This window comes from Puma concolor, chromosome C1 (assembly GCF_028749965.1).
Source record: "Puma concolor isolate L17-30 chromosome C1, mPumCon1.1.hap2, whole genome shotgun sequence".
Lineage (NCBI taxonomy): Eukaryota > Metazoa > Chordata > Mammalia > Carnivora > Felidae > Puma > Puma concolor.
Window position 1 is genome coordinate 191,978,832 of NC_141674.1, and position 21,128 is coordinate 191,999,959.

General features: G+C 38.1%; 1 protein-coding gene and 1 non-coding gene across 5 annotated transcripts in view; both read left to right on the top strand.

Annotated features, from left to right (window-relative positions):
- PARD3B (par-3 family cell polarity regulator beta) overlaps nt 1-21,128 on the top strand; it is a 1,009,985-nt gene that overhangs the window by 286,974 nt on the left and 701,883 nt on the right. The window lies entirely within an intron of this gene.
- Nucleotides 13,496-13,601, top strand: LOC112849115 (U6 spliceosomal RNA). The gene has a single exon (XR_003222548.2). It is a non-coding gene; the product is annotated as a U6 spliceosomal RNA (small nuclear RNA).

Genomic DNA, 21,128 nt, shown 5'->3' on the forward strand with positions numbered 1-21,128 from the left:
TTGACACGAATCCATTGTCAGTACTGGTCATCCATTGTCAGAACTTTAAAGCAATGGTTTTCAAATCGTTTTGACTGGCAGCCACCACAAAAAATATGTTTGCATTGCAAATGAGTACATACAGAGAATTCAAACTGAAGTTTCACAAAACAATACTTATATTTATTATGAGTCAAGGGCTCTTGTATATTTTAGCCCATCCTACTTTATCTTAAAAACAAAAAGATTGTAGGGCACCTGGGTGGCTCAGTCAGTTAAGTGGAAGGGTTGACTCTTGATCTCAGCTCAGGTCTTGATTGAAGGGTTGTGAGTTCAAGCCCTGTGCTGGGCTCCATGCTGGGTCTGAAGCCTACTTAAAAAAAAAAAAAAAAAAAAAAAAATTTGCAACACTGTAATCTGATTTGATCTCAGTCACTACATAATAATTACAGGAGTACATCAAATTGATTTCTTCATCCATTTTACTGTTTATGGATATTTTGGTTGTTTTTTACTGTCATTCTCAAGAACAGTGCTATTGTGAAGATTGTTGTACACATCTCCAGGTCCTTGCTTGCTAGACTCTTTCTATAATGGAATTGCATGATTTTTGGGTATGTGATTAACTTTCAGTGATATTATCAAGCTAGTCTCTCATGTATGGTTGCAATATCCACTCCCACCAACTGGATAAAGGAGTCTCTATCGCACCATTCCTTTGTAATAACATTGGCCCAACTTTTTAATTGCTGCCAGTCAAGTGGGTATAAAATGATACCTCATAGGAGTGCCTGGCTGGCTCAGTCAGTAGAGAATGTGACTCTTGATCTCTGGGTCATGAGTTTGAGCCCCATGTTGAGCATAGAGATTATTTAAAAAGATAAAGGTAGGGGCGCCTGGGTGGCGCAGTCGGTTAAGCGTCCGACTTCGGCCAGGTCAAGATCTCGCGGTCCGTGAGTTTGAGCCCCGCATCAGGCTCTGGGCTGATGGCTCGGAGCCTGGAGCCTGTTTCCGATTCTGTGTCTCCCTCTCTCTCTGCCCCTCCCCCGTTCATGCTGTGTCTCTCTCTGTCCCAAAAATAAATAAATGTTGAAAAAAAAAATAAAAAGATAAAGGTAAAAGAAAATCATACTTTGTAATAATCTCATTTAAAAATTCTTCTAATTGTCAGTGAAGTTATATATTTCCATGTGTCAATGAGTCATTTATTTCTTCTAAAAGATGCACTCATGACTTTTGCTCATTTTCCCTTTGCATTGTAGGATATTAATTTGTTAACTTTTTTTTTCATGTCCTGAATATTAATATCTTGTCAGTGTTGGAAATGTCGTTTTTCTGTTCTCGGTGTTTTATTTCACTCTTTTATTTTGATAAAGGAAATTCCTTAATACACTTAAATTTGTCATTGTTTATGAATTGTTTTTTAAAATCTTGTTTAGGAAATCCTTTCTCATCACAATGTCTTAAAAATATTAAATGTATATTTTTTAAGTTTATTTACTTATTTTGAGAAAGCGAGAGAGTGAGCATGAGTGAGAGAGGGGCAGAGAAAGAGGGAGAGAGAATCCCAAGCAGACCCTCATTGTCAGTTTGGAGCCCAACGTGGAGCTCAAACCCATGAACTGTGAGATCATGACCTGAGCTGAAACCAAGAGTCATTCGTTTAGCTGACTGAGCCATCCAGGCACCCCTAAATAAAACATTAATCTATCTATAGTTCATTGAATATTATGTGATGTAGGGGTCTCATTTCATTTTTTAATTGGATAACTAGCTAACCTGGAACCATTTAATGAAAATCCAGCCTTTCTTCAGTGATGAAGTATGTCATAAATGGCACGAATCTGTTCCTGAGCTCTCTGTTTGAGAGCCATCGGCCATTTTGCCTATAGCTTTAAAATTCTTGTTTTACCCATTCATTTAGCACATATTTATTGAGTGCCTGTTGCACAGTATGTTCTTCTCTAGATGTTTGAGGTAACTCAGTGAGCAAAATTTCTTGCCCCGGGGAACAGATACTGTATTACAGGGAGACAGACACTTAAACAATACATATTAAGTAAGTCATATCATTTGTTAAAGGTGAGTTTTATTTTCCTCTCTCAGAATAAAAATTAAAGCAAAGAATTGAGATGGATAAGGTTGTGGAAAGGGCTGTGTTATCTAATTGGATGGGCTCATAGGTAGGGCACGCCCCTTTATCTTGATGTTTTTCTTCAGGGCTGTGTTATTTTTTATGTGCTAAAGTGTATAACTTTTTGATTTCCCCATAAAAATTTCAGAGTTAGCTTGTAAAGTTTCATGAAAAAACTAGATGACTTAAGATGCATAATTAATAAAGCTTTAAATAGCAAATACTCTTTTTTAAAGTCTCTTCCATTTCTGCTATTAGAAATTAATTTTAGTAGGTATAAGATTATAAATTGACAATTGCTGTCAGCACATTCGAAAACATCATTCCATCTTTTTTTTTTTTTTGGTTTCTGTGATTGTTGGCAAGATATCTCTTCTTAGTGCACTCATGGTTTCTTTATTCTTACTGTTTTTAAATTCTTCCTCTTTTGTTTTTCTTGAGTTTCATTATGATATGCATAGATGTGAGTTTTTGTTTTTTAAATTTATCATGTTTGAGATTTGTGGATATGAAGTTTGTAAACTTTTGGTAGTTCTGGAAAAACTTAGAGTAGTTATCTCTTTAAATATTTTGTCTTGACTATTACCTGTCTGAAATTTGTACTAAATACCTGGTGGACTGTCTGCCTGCCTTCCCTGACTCTTAAATCACATATTCTTATATTTTGCACCTCTTAATTTCTATAGGCTCCACATGGATTGCTTCTTCAAATCTCATTTTTTATTTCATGATTTTTTTTTCCTTCAGCAGTATCTAACATACTATGTCACATTCTTCTTGTTGTTAATTTCAACTGTTTTTTTCCCCCTTTGTTCTATGTAAAACCAACTCTATCATTTTATGGTTAATTATTCTTTGTTTTCAGTTTTCTTTTTATTTCTTTAACACATGAAACCATTATTTTACATTCTCAGTTTTAACCTTCTGATATGTGAGCTCTCTTAAGATTTGATTCTACTGTTTCTGCCGGCCTTTTCATTCATAGTGCCTTATGAGTTTTGTTTTTTTTTTTTTTTCTTATTTAAGGTTATATTCTTGGGGCACCTGGGCAGCTCAGTCAGATAAGCATTTGACTTCAGCTCATGTCAGGATCTCACAGTTCATGGGTTCGAGCCCCGTGTCGGGCTCTGTGCTGACAGCTCAGAGCCTGGAGCCTGCTTCAGATTCTGTGTCTCCCTTTCTCTCTGCCCCTCCCCTGCTCATGCCTTGTCTGTCTCTCTGAAAGATAAACAAACATTAAAAAAATGTTCTTTTAATAAAGCTATATTCTTTAGAAATCTGTGAGAATTTATTTAGAATAATTGTGTGTCTTTTCCTGCCAGCCATTTGGGAACACTTCTACTCAATCGTTTTAAATTCCCAAGATCTAGTGTTTGTGATTTAGGAAGGATGCATGCTTTCAGATGTGATTTCTTCCCTACTCCCTTTTTACCTACCGCCAATGTCAAGATAGTCAAGTTTACGTGCTGCTCTCTTACATGTGGGCAATATCTCAACACTGTGCAATGATAATGTTTTTAAGCCCTAGATTTTCATGAATATCTGCTGGGAATGTCCACTCTAAACTCGTTATCTTCAACCTTCCCTAAAGGCCATTTCCTTTTTCCTATACCCCATGCAAAGGAAGTATGTCAACATTACTAAGTTTTGTCATATATGCTACAAATAAAATCAGACTTTAGTGTTTACCAATTCCTTGGGTCCCTCTTTCACTTGATTTTAGCCTGTATGGATTCTTTATTGCTTTTGGTTTATAACTTTTATTTTTTAATTGAAAAATGTCATCTGGCTTTGTTATGTTTTTCATTTAGAGTTGCATTCATCTTGCTAGAAGCTGAAGTTTTGTTAGTCGTTAACAATTTTAAAAATTCATCTCTAAGGTTCTTTTTAAAGTACTTGTTAAGATTCTTTAAGGTTGTTTGCTAATTTATCATGATTGTATCACTCTAGTTCTGTGATTTAGAGGTTGCTTGGGTCTATAAATTGACTTTATGAAAATCCTTGCAACACATAATTTTAGGGAGGAAAAATGTCACGGATGAGAATTAGTGGCTATTGAAAAAAAGACATCCACTGAGATTTAAGAGTCAAATTTGGGGTCTATTAATCTTGACAGAATAATTAGAAAGCTGTCATTTTTTCAAGTAGATAGAAAAATGAATACTCTGTAGGACATATAGGACACCCAGAGCCTCCTGAGAATTAGGATTATTTCTAAATTCATAAATGACTGTATGTATATTCTTACAGAAATTCTTTTGGTAAGTGTATTTATAATTACGACTTCTCAACTCGGCCACCCTGCTTTGCTGTCTCAGCATATGACTAGGCTGTGCCCGACCTTCCTGCCACCTTTCAGATGAGCGCAGTTGGAGGTGATGAATCCCAACCATTGTGAGAAGCATGTTGGCCTATGCGGAATACTGAAGTGCTGACATGTTTCTCATCTACCTTCTAAGCCTTCCATGACATTTAAATCTTAGCACAATCTTATCATACCCAAACAGTAATTTAAAGAATCTTAAAAGACTGTATTTCTACCTATTAGGGCTTTATGAACATTGGATTAATGATTGATTAATGACACCTTACTCAGCATTTGTAAGAATGGGACAACCTTAAAGGAAAAAAGTTTTTCAAAACCCTATTTTTTTCTTATTCCTGATAGTATATACTTACTTATGGCTGGGATCTATATTTAAGTTAGCATTGGAATATTTTTCTTGCTGGCCTCTGTAATCCTTAAAAGCTGGAGTTAAAAGAGTATATTCTTTTATAGGAAGATAAGTAAGTTATCCTTTAGTGTTTCTCAAAGTAGTTACGGTTTCTGCTAATGGAGAGATGGAAAGTGAGTACGTAAAGAATGAAATGTTATTTACCTTTCTAATAACTAATGACATCTAGTATCCTATGTGCACACATAACTATGCATATGCCCACACGTACACACGCAGCACTCCTTCTGAGCTGGCACACGTTCGTCTAGCTCTCAAATGGTCGCCGGTCAGCCTCAACAACTTAGCGGCTTGCTTTGGCCAAACTCCATTGTTTGCAGATTTGCTAGTTGAAGCTTAGTTTACGTTTTATCTCACACTGAAAACGGTATTTGATGTGAAATTTGGTGGTCTGTTATACCTGTTTTGCTGTTCTTTCTCTTGATTTTCCTACTCAATAAATATAAATGGGAAGGACCTGTCATCGTTGAATTCGTTCTTCCGGTAGAAAAGAAGTAATTGAAGCCATTGTGTCCCCTTGATGTTTTGCAGAAAGGAAACCTTTCTGGCACAGCCGAGATTTTCATTTTATTGTAACTGGGACTCAAGCTTTTGAGAGCTGGACCTGCGTCAACAGCCTTAATCAGTCAAACTGTGTAGATGTGTATATGATTAATGAGGTGGATGTGGTGAAAGCATGCAAAAGGCTGAGGAAGTTGCTGCGTTTGGTGATCCTGGTTCAACAGAAAGTTGCTGACTTAAGTGTATGTCATGAACGCATTGTATTTGCTTAATTCCAGTAGGCGGTGCTGGGAGGTGTCCCTGACTCTCAACTTTTGGTGTGATACTCTTTATCTTCATCATCTAAATGACTGCTGACCAAATGCTGATGTACCAGACTCCACTATGAGTTTTCATACTTCGTGAGCCAAGGCAAGGACTGTGGTTAATGTGTCTTGTATGTTTTGCATAATGTCTCACAGTACTCCACACGTGGTAGATGCTGTCTTTGTATTGGTAGCTTGATCATTGTGACTGTCTGGCAAATTGCACTGAGTGCAGTTCCAGGGATCCTATTGTTACCATCTGGTGAAGTCAGAGAAATAAGTGCAAAAGTACTGTGGTCTTCTCCCTCCTGCACTGAAGAGTTTATTAGGCTGGCATTTTTACTAGAGTGTACTTGTTTTTCTGGTAGGAGTTTTCCTTAGATCTGGGAAAGTGCTCCTAAAGGTCAGAACAACCGGAGCGAAACAGAATTCCCAAATGGAGTGTCAGTTATCAAGGCCATTGGAATATGAAGCATAGTGACTTACTCTAGTTTATACCAGTGTGTTGCATTATTTTCCATTTAGCCCTCTTGGTGAGACACATCCTTCCTTCCCTTTCTGCTTTTCTTTTACACTCACTGGCAATGACTGGTGAATAAGAACAGGAAATATTGAAAATCTGCCTGCCCAGATGATTTTGCTATTTGTAAGCTCTGGAGGAGTGTGGCAAGAGTAGTCACCTTCCCCCACTCCCTGCTCAGTCAGGTGGCTTTCCCCAGGGCTTCGGAAACAACAGATCATTGGGAGAATAATGGAACGTTGGAAAGATACAATAAAATAGAATTTAACCTCTTGTTATCATGAGTGGCAAACAAACATTATACCAAGCTAGAGTCTGAATTAAAAAAAAAAAAAAAAAAAAGGGGGCGCCTGGGTGGCGCAGTCGGTTAAGCGTCCGACTTCAGCCAGGTCACGATCTCGCGCTCTGTGAGTTCGAGCCCCGCGTCAGGCTCTGGGCTGATGGCTCAGAGCCTGGAGCCTGTTTCCGATGCTGTGTCTCCCTCTCTCTCTGCCCCTCCCCCGTTCATGCTCTGTCTCTCTCTGTCCCAAAAATAAATAAAAAAACGTTGAAAAAAAAAAAAAGTTTTACAAATATTTATTTTAGCATTAGCTTTAAAACATGATTCCTGGGGCGCCTGGGTTGTGCAGTTGGTTAAGCGTCCCACTCATGACTCAGGTCATGATCTCACAGTTCGTGAGTTCGAGCCCCACATCGGGGCTGTCAGCACAGAGTCTGCCTGGGATTCTGTCTCTCCCTCCCTCTCTGCCCCTGCCGTGCTTGCTCTCAACCTCTCAAAATAAATAAGCTTAAAAAAACCCTCACGATTCCTTGATAGTTATCAATTTCTCTATCAAATTGTATTTGAAATTGCACTTAAGTATTTTACACAGGTTACACAGATTAGAAAGCTTAGTTCTGTCATTGTTAATAAATGGACACATTGCATTTGAAGGCTCATTATCAACTGGCCAGGATAATGATCTCAACAAAAATACAAAGACCACACTTTTGAACTATCTTTTTTTTATAGATGGTTTTGATGGGTGAAACAGTGTGAGTATGAAATCAATACAACTCCTACAGCATGATATAAAGAGAGGTTTTGGGAAGTAAAATGACAATAGTGTTTTATATGTGGCTGGCCTTTAACACAGTCAGGAGAGGTTTTATTCTTTTTAGGTTCTTGTAACAAGTTTTGCTTGGCAAAAGCTGCCATTTTGGGGGGTTGTTTTCTTTACCATGTTTTAGATTATTGCTCTTTTAAATTCCAGTGGAGTGCTGTGCTCTTTAATTTTCATAATTGCAATTATGCAAAATATTATATAGTAAGTATATAAGTATCGTAAGCTAGTTAAGGCTTATTACAACTTCCTATGATAATACATAAAGGTAATTTTATAATAAAGCATATGATTGTGTATTGCCTTTTGTTCAACATTTTATATGTCCATATTGAAAAAGAACATAGTCCTACTTTTTCTACATACAATTTGGAACATTGTGATAAACATTAAGCAAAAATCTTATCAGAGTTGAGATTTAAAGAGTGGAAAAGATCCATATATACAACAAGTGCTTTAAGCAACGGATTTCAGAGGATTAGTGTATTTCCCAAGAGGCTAAGGCAGTGTGCCTCTGGTTGTGGTCTTAAAGTGCTGGAGACAGGCAATAATTCTGCAGAAATGCAATGCTCCACAGTGTCTTGTTTCTTAATTATAAAAGCTATTCTAATTATTCCGTTGTAACTTAAGTTTTAAAGACTCACTAACTTAGCTAAAACTTCTTTAATTGAGATGGAAAGGGGACTGTTGAATATTGTTGTCACTAATAAAATATATGATAAAGAGGAACCCACCATGATCTGGTTTGATGTCTTCATGAAAGTTAACATGGTGAAATTCTTCCCAGTACTAAGTCACTGAATGCTATTTTTTACTTAATTCCTACCAAATATTAATGTCTTGGAGTTCTTTGGATTATTGGAATATCAAAATATGCAGGAGTTTGCTAGAAAGGGTTACCCTTTTGCCCTTTGGCATTATTTTTGGTGTTACGTTTACTTTATAACCACCTTTCTTTTTTACCGTTAACAACAGAAGTATCCAGTCCTTTATCAAATTACATGAAGTATTGCTATGTGCTAGATGCAATCTGAATAACATATGTTTCCTAATTTTAAGAGTCTATGAGAGGGACAGTTGGATAAGTTCTTGACTGTAGGGCCATGTGAGCAACCCTCCAGAATGTTGAAATAGAGAGAGAATTTTAGAATCACAACAAGGGCATCTCAATCAGCTTGGGGAGTCCGGGAAGTTGTCTTGGTGGATGTCACTCTTGAGCAGAGTCGGGAATGACAATTTAGTGTTGGCTGGATGAAGCCTGGATGCGTGAAAGAGCTGGGACAGGTTGATAGGCAGGGTTGGGGCACATGGGGCCCCGGGTTCAGCAAACTGCAGTCATCGTTCAGGCTTCATTCTGTGCCAGGCTTGTATTACACAGAATAAATCCAACTCACAAGCTCTGCAAACTAAACAACAAGCTAACGACTGTAACAAATAATTAAGTGAATGATGAACGAACTTTGGAGAAAAACAAACGAAAAGAGCCACAGATATGAACTGAGCATTCTTTATGCAGCGAGCATGGTACTAGAAGCTGAGGAGATAATACTGAACACAATGAATATGATCTTTACCCACATGGGCCTCAGTCTAGAGGGAGAAACACATTTTAATAAATCATTGCACGAATAAATATGTAATTATAGGTTGTGGTAAATGCTAACTAGGAAGTAAAGGATTTGAGAAACTGATGATAGAGAAGTTTTACTTAAATGTAGGCAGAGGTCAAACAAACGTTTTAGAGGAAGGGGTGTTATGCATGAGACTTCAAGGAAGTGATGGAGGCAGCGATGGAAGAGCAAGGGGTAGAACGTTCTAGATCAAGTGAGGGGAGCATATGCGGATCTGAGGTGGAACAAACAGAGCTTGGAAGGAACATAAAGAAACTAACAGTGGAGTAAAGTACACAAGAGAAACAGTGATGTAGGATGAGGCTAGAAAGCAATAGAAGCACAAGACATTGGGGGCCCAGAAACTGAAGGTTGAGTAAATTGGAACAAAGATGTGAGGAGCCAGCTCTTTTCCTGGTCTGCATCAAAGTGGTGCAGTTCAGGCAGACCTCGGGGGGATTTTTCTTAATACTTTTTTTATGGCAACATTTTTTTAATGTAGTAAGGAAAATGGACAGGTGAAGTAGAAGTGATGAGAATGATCTAAACCAAGAGTGCACATTTAGAGAAGAATATCTCAAAGAAATGGAATCTAGTTCGAAAGGAGGAGGAGGTAAGGTAAGCAAGATAGTCTTGCTTTCAGCATCTTTTTTTCCCCAAATTTCTTCGGCTAATATTATTGACAAGCTTCATGAAGGCACAGCCTTCTTCATCAGTTCATGACTTTGTACCATGCATTTTAGGGAAGAGCCTCCTCATCAGAAAATAACTCTTATTCTTGATACAAAACTGTTTGTATCAGTTTTTCCACACTCAGTACCTTTATGGGTCGTCCTGCTTGCAAGAGAGTTCACCCCGAGAGAGAAGGAACCAGGCAAATGTATTTCCCCAAAGATCCTTGATCATTTGAGGAGATGAGAGTGGGTTTTGAACACTTGCTATCTTGCATTTGTGTTTCAACCTAACCCCCACAGAGTTCATCTGTGTTTGTAGCTTCTAACTTTGTATTAGCTTCCAAATGGATCTAATAGTATATTAATAAGTTTAAACTTATGGAAACTATTTAACCAATAATTTTAACAAATAATGTATTAAGGCCATCATGTTAACCTTTTAATTTTCATCGTGTACAATGTTTTTCAAGTATCAGAATTACTGTGATTTAAAATACATTTATTTTGGGGCACCTGGGTGGCTCTGACTTTAGCTCAGGTTGGGCATCTGACTTTAGCTCAGGTCATGATCTCACGGCTCGTGAATTTGAGCCCTGCATTGGGCTCTGTGCTGACAGCTAGGAGCCAGGAGCCTGCTTCAGAATCTGTCTTAGTGTCTCTTTCTGCCCCTCCCCTGCTCATGCTCATGCTCTGTCTCTGTCTGTCTCTCTCCAATATAAACAAATGTTAAAAAAGGAAAAAATTAAGAAAATACATTTGATTTTGTCTCAATTAGAATTTATGAAAACATTCTTCTGTTTTAGAATATATATGGCTTTTAACTCTAACAAAATTATGTATCATTCCCATGTTTCTGATACTCTACATGATTTTAGTATTTGAGGAAAACAAAGTCTTGAGGAACTTTCTCCATTCCCATTATTTTAGTGAAATTGGGATATAAAATCTTAAATGTGAAGTAAATGCCATTTCTGTAGAAATTTTGTTAAAAATAATATGCTTTAAGGCAAAAAGTGGTTGTGTAAATTAAAAGCAAAATTTAAGAGCTATTTTCTTTTTTTCTTCTTGAAGTAGAAAAATGATAAATAATGTGAAGTTTTACTGAGAGATAATAGTATTCAGCTATAAGAAATATATATCGTTTTATTATGAATAGAAATTTTGGAAATCAAAGCTAGAGTTTTCTAATTACACACATTTTAGGGGTGGAAAGCATGTTATTTTTAGAAACTGATGCGAATAGCCATATGCCTCAACATCAAGGTCTGTGGTTTACAAATCTAAAAGATTTAAAAGAAATGTGAAGGTTAATACAATAAGAGTGTCCTCCACCATTTGTAAAGATCAGACATGCCTACAGAGAAGAACATTACCATCTGTACAGATGGAGAAACCTCAGATGTTGTGGCTTAAAATATGTGTATTTTCTGACATTTGGGTAGAATGATATAATTTCTTATGAGTGAACTTGATTCCTGACATTCACTTAAATGCTAATTTAATTTTGGTACAGGAATAGCGAACTTTCCAAATTTCATGGTTGTTGAGTTATCCTGGGATTCTGATGAGTGATTGGGAATAAAAAGGGCCTTCTTCTGAAGCCTGAGCAGTGATGGAGACATTAGATAAATTCCCAGTAGCTACAAAGCTAGGAAGAAAACCTCTTCAGCATAATCCACAGCAAAGCCTGAAACTCTCTTGCTTTAAGGAATTTCCTGGTGGCCTTAGGGAGAATATTAATCGAACTCTTTAGGCTTAACCTCCGTAAGAGACTGTTATGCAGCCCTTGTTGTTTCTACTTTAAAGTCAGGAATTTTAAGTAGATTAGAAGGAAGAACAGTGCAGTGCAGCATAAAGTTAACATTATACTGTTAATAACATTCAACTGAATTATTAATTTCCACCAGAAGTTGTTTTTAAAGTAATCAGGATTAACCGTAGGAATAAGGATTGTTTTCCCCTCTTTGCTTTTTTTCCAAAGAATAATTCATTAAGAATACATGGGGCGCCTGGGTGGCGCAGTCGGTTAAGCGTCCGACTTCAGCCAGGTCACGATCTCGCGGTCCGTGAGTTTGAGCCCCGCGTCGGGCTCTGGGCTGATGGCTCAGCGCCTGGAGCCTGTTTCCGATTCTGTGTCTCCCTCTCTCTCTGCCCCTCCCCCGTTCATGCTGTGTCTCTCTCTGTCCCAAAAATAAATAAACGTTGAAAAAAAAAATTTTTAAAGAATACCTTACCTTATAAAAACAAAAAGGGAACATAGCCATAAAAACTTGTTATATTAATGACTGATTGTGTTAGTCTACTGTAGCTAATTCTTTATCCCGACAGGGAAGGAGAAAAAAAAAAAAATCAAAGGAAATTGTTCCTGTTCAAATTGTTGAGTTTTTTGTCCTCTGGAGAACCGGTGGGTTAGAGAACAATGCTTGGGATGATTACCAAAAGAGTGGATAGAATCAAAAGGTGCTGGTTCTCTCTCTCTCTCTCTCTCTCTCTCTCTCTCTCTATCTCTCTGCGAAAGAACCATTTGAAATAGCACAGAGGCAACATGGCCTGGGCACAGAAGCAGGGTGGCTGGCAGATGGTACCACAGGCTGGAGAAGCTGCTGGCAGATGGCATGGACTATTTGAGCAACAAAGACACTTTTGGCTACCGATGCTAAGAGTTGGAAAGAAAGAACAAGACAACTTCTCCATGTTGCCAGCTCGTATACAGAAAAGGTTTTGGCAGAATGGAGACTGATAAAAGATATTCGATTGTTAGCTACAAGAAAAGTGAAGAGACGTTATTAAGTTTCATAAAATGTGCTCCCTCTGGTGTGATTTGAACCTAATTTCGTATGGAAGAGCCCTTTAGAGATCATCTAAACCAGCTCTGCTCACTGAATATTTGGGCACACACATTCTGTTTTTATTCCCGAAAAGATACGTCTTCAAAACTTTATATTAGGTGGTAAGATTGTAGTTTCATGTTGTAGGGATTAGGAGTGGTTCTTGATTGTCAATTTAAGGAGCCCTTCAGCCGTGTTTGGATGCTAAAATCGTGTGTGGTGAAGTCATGTTTGGCTAACATGACATATGGGCTTAGAGCTTTACCAGCAAAAGGTGTGCAGAATTGTGTCTCTGAATTACTTTGGGGGTTCTGGTCATTATCACATGTATCACATTTGTTTCCTGGAGCCTCTGAAGCCACCGTAACAAACAGTCATTTAGTTCCTAATGATTTCATTGGGGCTGCTCCAACTTTTCATTTGTAGCTCTTGCACTTCTTGCTACCTCATCTCCCTCTGTACCTATTGTTAGATATTGTGTTTCCAGAATTAATTAACTTAGATAACTTTTACCTAATACCTTTTATGTGTAAGCAGTACTTTAAACTGAAACATACAACTCTTATTCTAAAATAATTATTTACATATATCAAGAACAGCATTAAAAATACTTAGGAATGTTTAAAATCAAATAAAATTGAAACACATTACCAGAAATAGAAAAGCCAATTCCATATGCATTCCTAATAATTATATCTCCCTAGCTCACTGAAGTTTAAACTGTTAGTCTCTCAATTATTCAGAGAACTGCCAAGATTCTAGATGTAATTGAAAATGCCACTGAACTGAGATCAAAAGAGATCAGTAAGATATATTCAAAATGATGTCACCCGAGATGCCTGTGAGCCACCAAAATTGCCATCATAATGATTATTTAACTTTTGAGAAGCCTTCTCTTAGAGATTTTGGATTCTTGCCTTCCCCTGTATTCTGTCAGTCTTTGTGATCTGATTTCTGTCAGAATGCTAGAAGCCCTGATTGGAACAGAAGGCAACATGCCGAAGTAGGAGGGTATGAAGGCACAGAGATAGTTTAGCAGGAGGGAGCACCCATAAGAACTACTCAGTAACTGAAGGGTGAAATGATGTCTTCAACAATTCAAGGGAGTGCTTGCTTCCAGCAGCACATATCCTGAAAACTTCGAACGATACAGAGATTAGTGTGGCCCCCGCGCACGGATGACACACAGATTTGTGAAGCTTCCAGATTTACAAAAGTTTTTTCCAATGGGGAAAACATGTATTTCAATAGACCATAATTAAGACATTTAAAAGAAAATTTTCCAAAATACAGTCAGTTTTTTTTTGGGGGGGGGAGCACTTCTGGGCAACAATACGTTTTCTAGAAAATCTTCTGATTTATAAATTTTGATTTCATACTTAAAGAGAGTCAAAGTTATAGCCAGTATTTTTCATAAGTTGGAAATTATGTTTAAAATCTTTGTTTAGGGGTGCCAGGGTGGCTCAGTCGGTTGAACATCTTGACTCTTGATTTTGGCTCAGGTCATGATCTTGCAGTCATGGAATTGAGCCCTATTGTCAGGCTCTGTGTTGAGTGTGGAGCCTGCTTGAGATTCTCGGTCTCTCCCTCTGCCCTTCCCTCACTTGGGTACATGCTCTCTCTTTTTCTCTCTCTCATAAAAATAAAATAAAATAGAACCTTTGCTTAGAGGACTATGCCTTTCTAGTCTACATATAGTATCTACTCCCAGAGGTATTATTTCTTCCTTGTCTTCCTCATTATGATAATGATAGTGGGAGTGGTGGTACTGTAATGGAAACTGGTGGGTCACACAAGCCAGGCAGCCCTCATTCTACCTTAGTCTTAGGTCGGTCACATTACTTAATCTCCCTAGATCTCTGCTTTTTCACTTATAAAATAAAGGTGTTGGCTTTTAAGGTCCTCTCTTACTTAATCACTCAAGCTTGCCTTGCCACTCCAGGGTCCAACTTATAGAAAAGAGGAAGGATTAGTATTGATTTATCTGGAAGCCACGGAAAAGGAAAGTAAGATCCAGAAAGCATACACTAATAGAGGTTTGATTATCAAGCATTTGGGATCTTATTCCAAATTTACAAGTAGACTCTTGCATTTCAATGTCACTTTCTTTTTCTGTGAAATAAGAGAGTTTATTCAGCCAGATGAATCTGTACGGTTTTAACTGTATCAAAGACTGATTTCTAGTTAAATTCATGATTCTTGTTCTTTTTTTTTTTTTAATTTGTTTTTAACGTTTATTCACTTTTGAGAGAGAGAGAGGCAGAGCTCAAGCAGGGATGGGGCAGAGAGAAAGGGAGACACAGAATCTAAAGCAGGCTCCAGGCTCCAAGCTTGTCAGCACAGAACCCGACGCAGGGTTAGAACTCACAAACTGTGAGATCATGACCTGAGCTCAAGTCGGATCTGAGCCACCCGGGCGCCCCTCATGATTCTTGTTCTTGTCCTTCCGCAAGAGGAAGCTCTCACTGGGACATTCTCATCATTTTTGTACTAGAGTCCCACCTATACGTCATCCCTTTTCCCCATCTATCATTCACTTCCTCTACCAGTGTGATGCATTTTATGGCTTTGCATTCTGGGATGAGAGACATGGAGCCTGCCTTATTCATCCCTGCGTCTCCAACATCTAGCCAAATTTTTTTTGACTGAATTAATGTAAACATTTCTAGCCATAACCTGACTCCCAGGACTTCAATTTTCATTTGAGAATCCATCCATCCATCCATCACTTCCTATCACTGGTAAAGATTCTAATCTCTCCTCCCCCATGGCTTGAGACCACTACAACCCCTGCTTTTATAGTCAGGCAGACATCAGGGTGTGGGAGAGCTCCTCACCTGCCTCATTCTCATAGTTAATCATTAAGCATTAGGAATTGGAATTTCAATCTGTTGTCTCATAGAAGCAAGGCTTAAAACTGCTGTTAGCTTCACTGTTTTCATACTGATACCGTGTGAATTAGAGTTTTTGTTTCCTGGCTAAGGAATCTAACCACTATTTACAACAAAATCTTGTTTCTCTGGGAATATATATTCTGGGTTCCAAGTAACTAGTTGGCAAATAAACTCTTGTAAGGCAACCCATTTGTAAGTTGGAGGTGGCCTTTTGGCAGGAGGTATAGAAAGGTACACCCGGATAAGTATGGTGTCGACATACGCGAAATTTGTAGTGCCTCAAAGAGAACTTTTTAGCTTGTGACAGAAGAGCGAATTCCCAAATCAGTCACTGGCTTTTCCCACATGTACAGATTGTCACATTAAGAAAAACCTTTCCAGAACACATCTACTACAGGAGCAAAGTAGAGTTGAGTTTTGTAAAAATCGGATTTGAATGAGGGCTTCATTATTACAAACTTTGCCAATCCTCACTGTTTACAGTTCAAAAGAAATTTTAAGTGGATTATTTTCATTTAAGCTGTCATCTGTGGTTTGATTTTCCATGGGGCGCTTTTTTCATTTTGATAGTGCTTCACTGGGGAAATCTTTTGATAGCAAATAGACTGCTTCCTGCTCTATTTTTGTGCCTCAGCTTTTCTGTATCTGGAAGTCACAATCATCTGTTCCCTGGATTACTATAGTGTGTTCCAAAGTCACCCTTGTGTGTCCATCCTTAAGGTCTACCCCCAGTTTTAAATGTAAACTCTCAGACAAGGGACATTGTCTGATTTGCTTATTACCACATCCCTGGTGCTTAGAACAGTCTATGGCAGATAGTAGACACCCAAGTATATAGGTGAGTGAATTAAGTGGGTGCTTTGTATATTGATATAGATCAATATTTCTCATTCTTGACACGGTTGATGTCTTGGGCCAGATAGTGCTTCATGTTGGAGGAGCTGGCCTGTGAATCATATGATGTTTGGCAGATTCCTGGGATCTACCCACTAGATGCCAGTAGCACTTTCTTAATATGTTAATGATAATAATAATAATAATAATAATAATAATAATAATAATAAAAGTGTTAGCAGAAATTGCCACTGATTGAGAAATGCTGATATTGGCAGAAGACTAAATCCTAATATTAGTAAGTTAGAGTAGTGAGAGTCAAAAAGATACAGGGAATCTAGTTCCACCATTATAAGCAGTGTGACCCCACACTCTTGCAGCTTAATCTTTGAACCTTGGTTATGGTGTCAATTAAATGGCTGTGGCTCTCTTGATGAGCGAGAAGCCCTTGCTTTCTAGACAGATCCTGCTTGTGGCCAGAGATAACCTTTCTGTCGATCATGTCCCCTACTCATTGCCATCATGTACCTTTAGGGAGGGCTCGTACCAGTTCATTCACGATGTCCTGTGTAGCACAGAGGTTCTTCCAGATGCCCGATATTTTTAGGAGTTTGCTATGTGATTTTATTTTGCTCTTAATTGATGTGCCATTACTTCTAGCCAGGGGAGAAAGAATGACTGTCGAGATGTCAGCATGATGGGAGTGCTGGCCATTAGATAGTTCCAGGGAATCCCACCAGTTTATTTCTGCCATTGTTTTAGCTGTAGGACTCTGATTGCTGTAGGTTCTGATTGCTTATTCTCTGTGAGCTTTGGTTATGAGTCATTGTGAGGGTTAAGTGAAACTATGTAAGTGAAACAGTAAGAGCTGGGCACAAAGTTGGTGCTTACAGCTGAGCTCTCTTCTCTTCCCTTTGTTAAATTTCCAAAACCACCTGTGTATGTGTATACATATTCATATAAATCATCATCCATGCATAAATATATGGATAGTCATTCAATAATTAATACATACATTCCAAACACATTTATTGATCACCTATTTAGTAGGCCCTGGCCCTATTCTAGATGCCAGAAATGGAGCAATGAAAAAAAGAATAGAATCAACAGCAATTATTAATAGTATAGTGGTTAGACTATGTTCTCTACTGAGTTGTATATAGGTTAAAAAAATTGAAAATCGCTTTATGAAGAGTCATTTCAAGAATGTGGTCACTTAAAGTATCATTTCATAAAAAAGTTTGCCCTCGTCAAAACAATGTTGCCCCACGATGTGTAAAGCACCCGTTTGTTTTTCAGAAACAACATATGCGAAATATTGAAAGCCTGAACCTTTGACCTAACTGATTTTGAATTTTTAACCCTGACAAATCAGAGTAATTTAAGCATTAAAAAACAACTTTTCGATTTGATCCTCCTTTCTGGTTTATTATACTTCTGCACATCCGGAACACTCAAATTAGTGTCTGAGGTCTGCAATGGTGATGAAGTACATTTCTGTATTATCTAGAAATATTTGTGTGTCTTCCTAAGAATATCTGGATTGCATTGAATTTCCTCTCAGGGAGATGGGTGAAAATAACTTTTTGCAAAACATGACTGCATCATCCCTAAGCACCATTACAACATGCTTAATGGGCTGTAATAGTATTTTTATTATCTTATAACTTTGGCTCCCTTAACGTGTTTGAAGGTCTTTAAAATGCACCTTTGAGCATTGTTCCATGTGCTTTGTGTCCCCTGAATAAATATTATACCCCTGTTGACTTTTTAATTTTGAAATTTGATAACAGTAATGAAAGAGAAATCCCTGACCATTTTATATGTTTGCCACTTCATTTCACATAGCTTCTTTCAGTTTCCAGGGATATATTTAGCAGATATTTGTCTGTTAGGAGTGGGTGTTATTTGGTTGTTAGGGGGAAAAAAAGAAAAGAAAATCCCACCACTGCTTTATTGATATTTAATGGTATATGAGGCAAGCTGGAAGCGTTTGAGATGTTGAAACTGACCGATGTAGACACTATATCAAACACAAATGAGAGAAGGGGCATCTTGGACTGGCAAGGTGTGCATGTGGAATGTGTCATGTGGAGATGGAATTGGGCTGGAAGGAATGAGCTCTCACGGAGAGAAACATTGGAAGTGGTGTTTTGGTTAAAGCATGAACATTGTGAAAACTATCACGCATTGCCCCCGTCTCGAGTGGTGATAGGCTTATATGAACGACTTCACTTGGGTCCCTATGCAGGTGAATTACTTGGCCCAACTGGGCTCTACAAATGTCAAGGTACTGTGCTTAACTATCAGTCAGTCTGGCATATTTTGTTGGGAAAAGTTTAAATCACACTATATATAAGTAATATTATTTCTTGAGAATTTACAGCGAGCCAAAATAGTGCTCAGTGCTTTAAGAGCTTTATATCATTTAACCTTAACGATAATTTTACTAGGTTAATATTAGTGTCATTATTATCTTCATTTTGTAAATGGTGGGGTTGAGAATTACAGGGATTACATAATTTACACACAGTCTGACACTATGGTAGAATGATGGAAAATTATATATGGTTTAAAATCTTTCTACAGTCAGGGAAACTGGGTGGCTTAGTCGGTTAAGCTTCTGACTTCAGCTCAAGTCATGATCTCGTGGTTCGTGGATTTGAGCCCTGCATCGGGCTCTGTGCTGACAGCTCAGAACCTGGGGCCTGTTTTGGATTCTATGTCTCCCTCTGTCTCTGCTCATGCTCTGTCTCTCAAAAATAAATGTTAAAAAGTTTTAAAAATTGTGCACAGTCATGCTTTATTCATAGTATTCTAAATCTAGAAAACCTTTAAAAATTATCCAGTCTCCAACCCCCAAACCAATGTTTCAGATTAGGAGGACTCTGAAGCCCTGAGAGTTTCTGAGTTTTCCTTCAAACTTCCCTGATCAAGTTCTTTTACTTTAACAACCTCCTGGGAGGGGTTTTGCTTTGCCTGAATTTTATATTAATATTAATTTATTACAAGTACTCGGATTCAGACAGGTTGTGAATGGAGTGTGCTAATTTGATAATTTAGAGTTTCTTCATCTGTTGAGTTGGGATGAGTGACAGTGGCTCAGGTGTTGAGTTGGGGTGATCTGTTCAGACTGTATTTATGGTGGAGGTCCCACGCAATTGATGACTAAATGGAAAGAGGATGTGACTGCTGGTTGCTAGTTAGTTTTTAAAAGCCAACAACAACAAAACAAAATAAAATACTTCAGCAGGGGATCAGACTATGTATCTATCGATCGACCAATCTACAAAATATGAAAATCACCACTAGACAGGTAAAATGAGAAACTGTCTGTATCTGACCACTGTGATATGTAATTTTTAAGCTGCTGATGTGATATATATTTTTTTTCCATTTACTGACTGTTGCTGCTAGCAACTACTTGTTTTTTTTACACTGATGAAATGTGATTAGTGAAAGCAAGGAGGAATTATGTGATATGATTTGTGTGGACTCTACACCACCATTAGAGATAAGTCTTTTTAGTCTCTGTGGTTAATTTTAATGTTTTTGAAACTTATGTGTGGAAACCCACTTGGGGAAAACGTTAAAAGATTCTCATTTTAAAATTCTGGGGTGGGTCCAGGAGTGTTTATTTGCTCCCCCTACCCCACTCCAGGATATTGTGATGTAGGTGGTTCATAACCAAACTTTGACAAATGCTGAATTGTAGGGAGGACTGTGCTTCTGATCTTTCAAAGATAAAGATTCTTTTAAACTTACTTCATATAGAAAAGAAATGTTTAGCTTATTAGTCCCTAGGTAATCTCTATTTTTTGCCAGATATAAAATTGGAGCCTTACGACTGAATTTGTCTTTAGAGAGCCTACATTTAGGAATACCTAGAAACCTAAGAAAACAAAATGTTCTGATGACTTCTTTGATGCAGTATGAGATTTTCTTTTTAATGTAGACAGTTTTTGTTGGCTGCGATTCTTTTTATCCAGTCTTGTAACATTGGACTGAGACATGGAGGCGATTAACATTTTTTGTTCCCCCAGGATCAAAGAATGCTGGAAATGGTTAGAGAAAACGATCTGGGTTTTCAGTCTTCTACCTTTTCCTTCTTTGTGTTTCTTCCCCTTCTCAAGTGTTTTGGAGTTATGTTTTAAAGATACACATGTAGTATTCTTAATGTTTGTTTATACTTAAATATCAAAATGCCCCTTTCTGCATAATGGCTATAGATGAATAATATCCAGTCAATTCCCTGTTGGCCATCCTTTTAGCTATCGCTGGGTCTGGTGTTTTCTGTCAGGGCCACACCAAACATGGCAGTGGAGGCAGACGCCCCTGGTTTAGCCTTCCCCGTAGTCCCCACACCCACGTGGGTGCACTGGTAAAATGAGGTCTTTGCTTTCCATGCAAAGCCTCTTTCTCTGGCTCTTTTCCAAGGCCCTCAAAGCGAGCACTTTCACCAGAGTGGCAGAGAAAGTCCCCTTAGATTGAGAAGCAAGAGGTAAACTTAAATATGCCGTCAGGCTCCAAGCCAAATAAAGTGCTAAGCATGACGATTAATTGGATAACTACCAAAATACCTCTTACTGTAACTGTAATTCAGAATATCCCTGGCTGAAGTTAGAAAATGATATTAATTAATTTGAATGCTTCTAGGGTACTCACCAAATATGTGCACTGCTTGTTAGATTTTGGCATTGCAGGCAAGAAGAGTGGCTGATATGCAGTGAAGTTCTAGCTTGTGCCCGGGGGTTTAATCCTTACAACAAGCAAGGAGTTTGGTAGCTGTGTCTTCACCTCCTAGGTTGGGAAAGTGAATGTCACATGACCTGTTTATATCCCGAGCCTAGGGATTTCTCATTGCTTCAACTACCTCTGAGTGAGTCAGGGGGATGGTGTCACTGATAGAGCTCGGATTGCTATCTTGAAGTGTTTGTATTCCAGTGAAGAGAGGGAAGCCATGGGCACAAATCATGGAATTTATACATTTTTATTAAGGGACAAGGGAGCA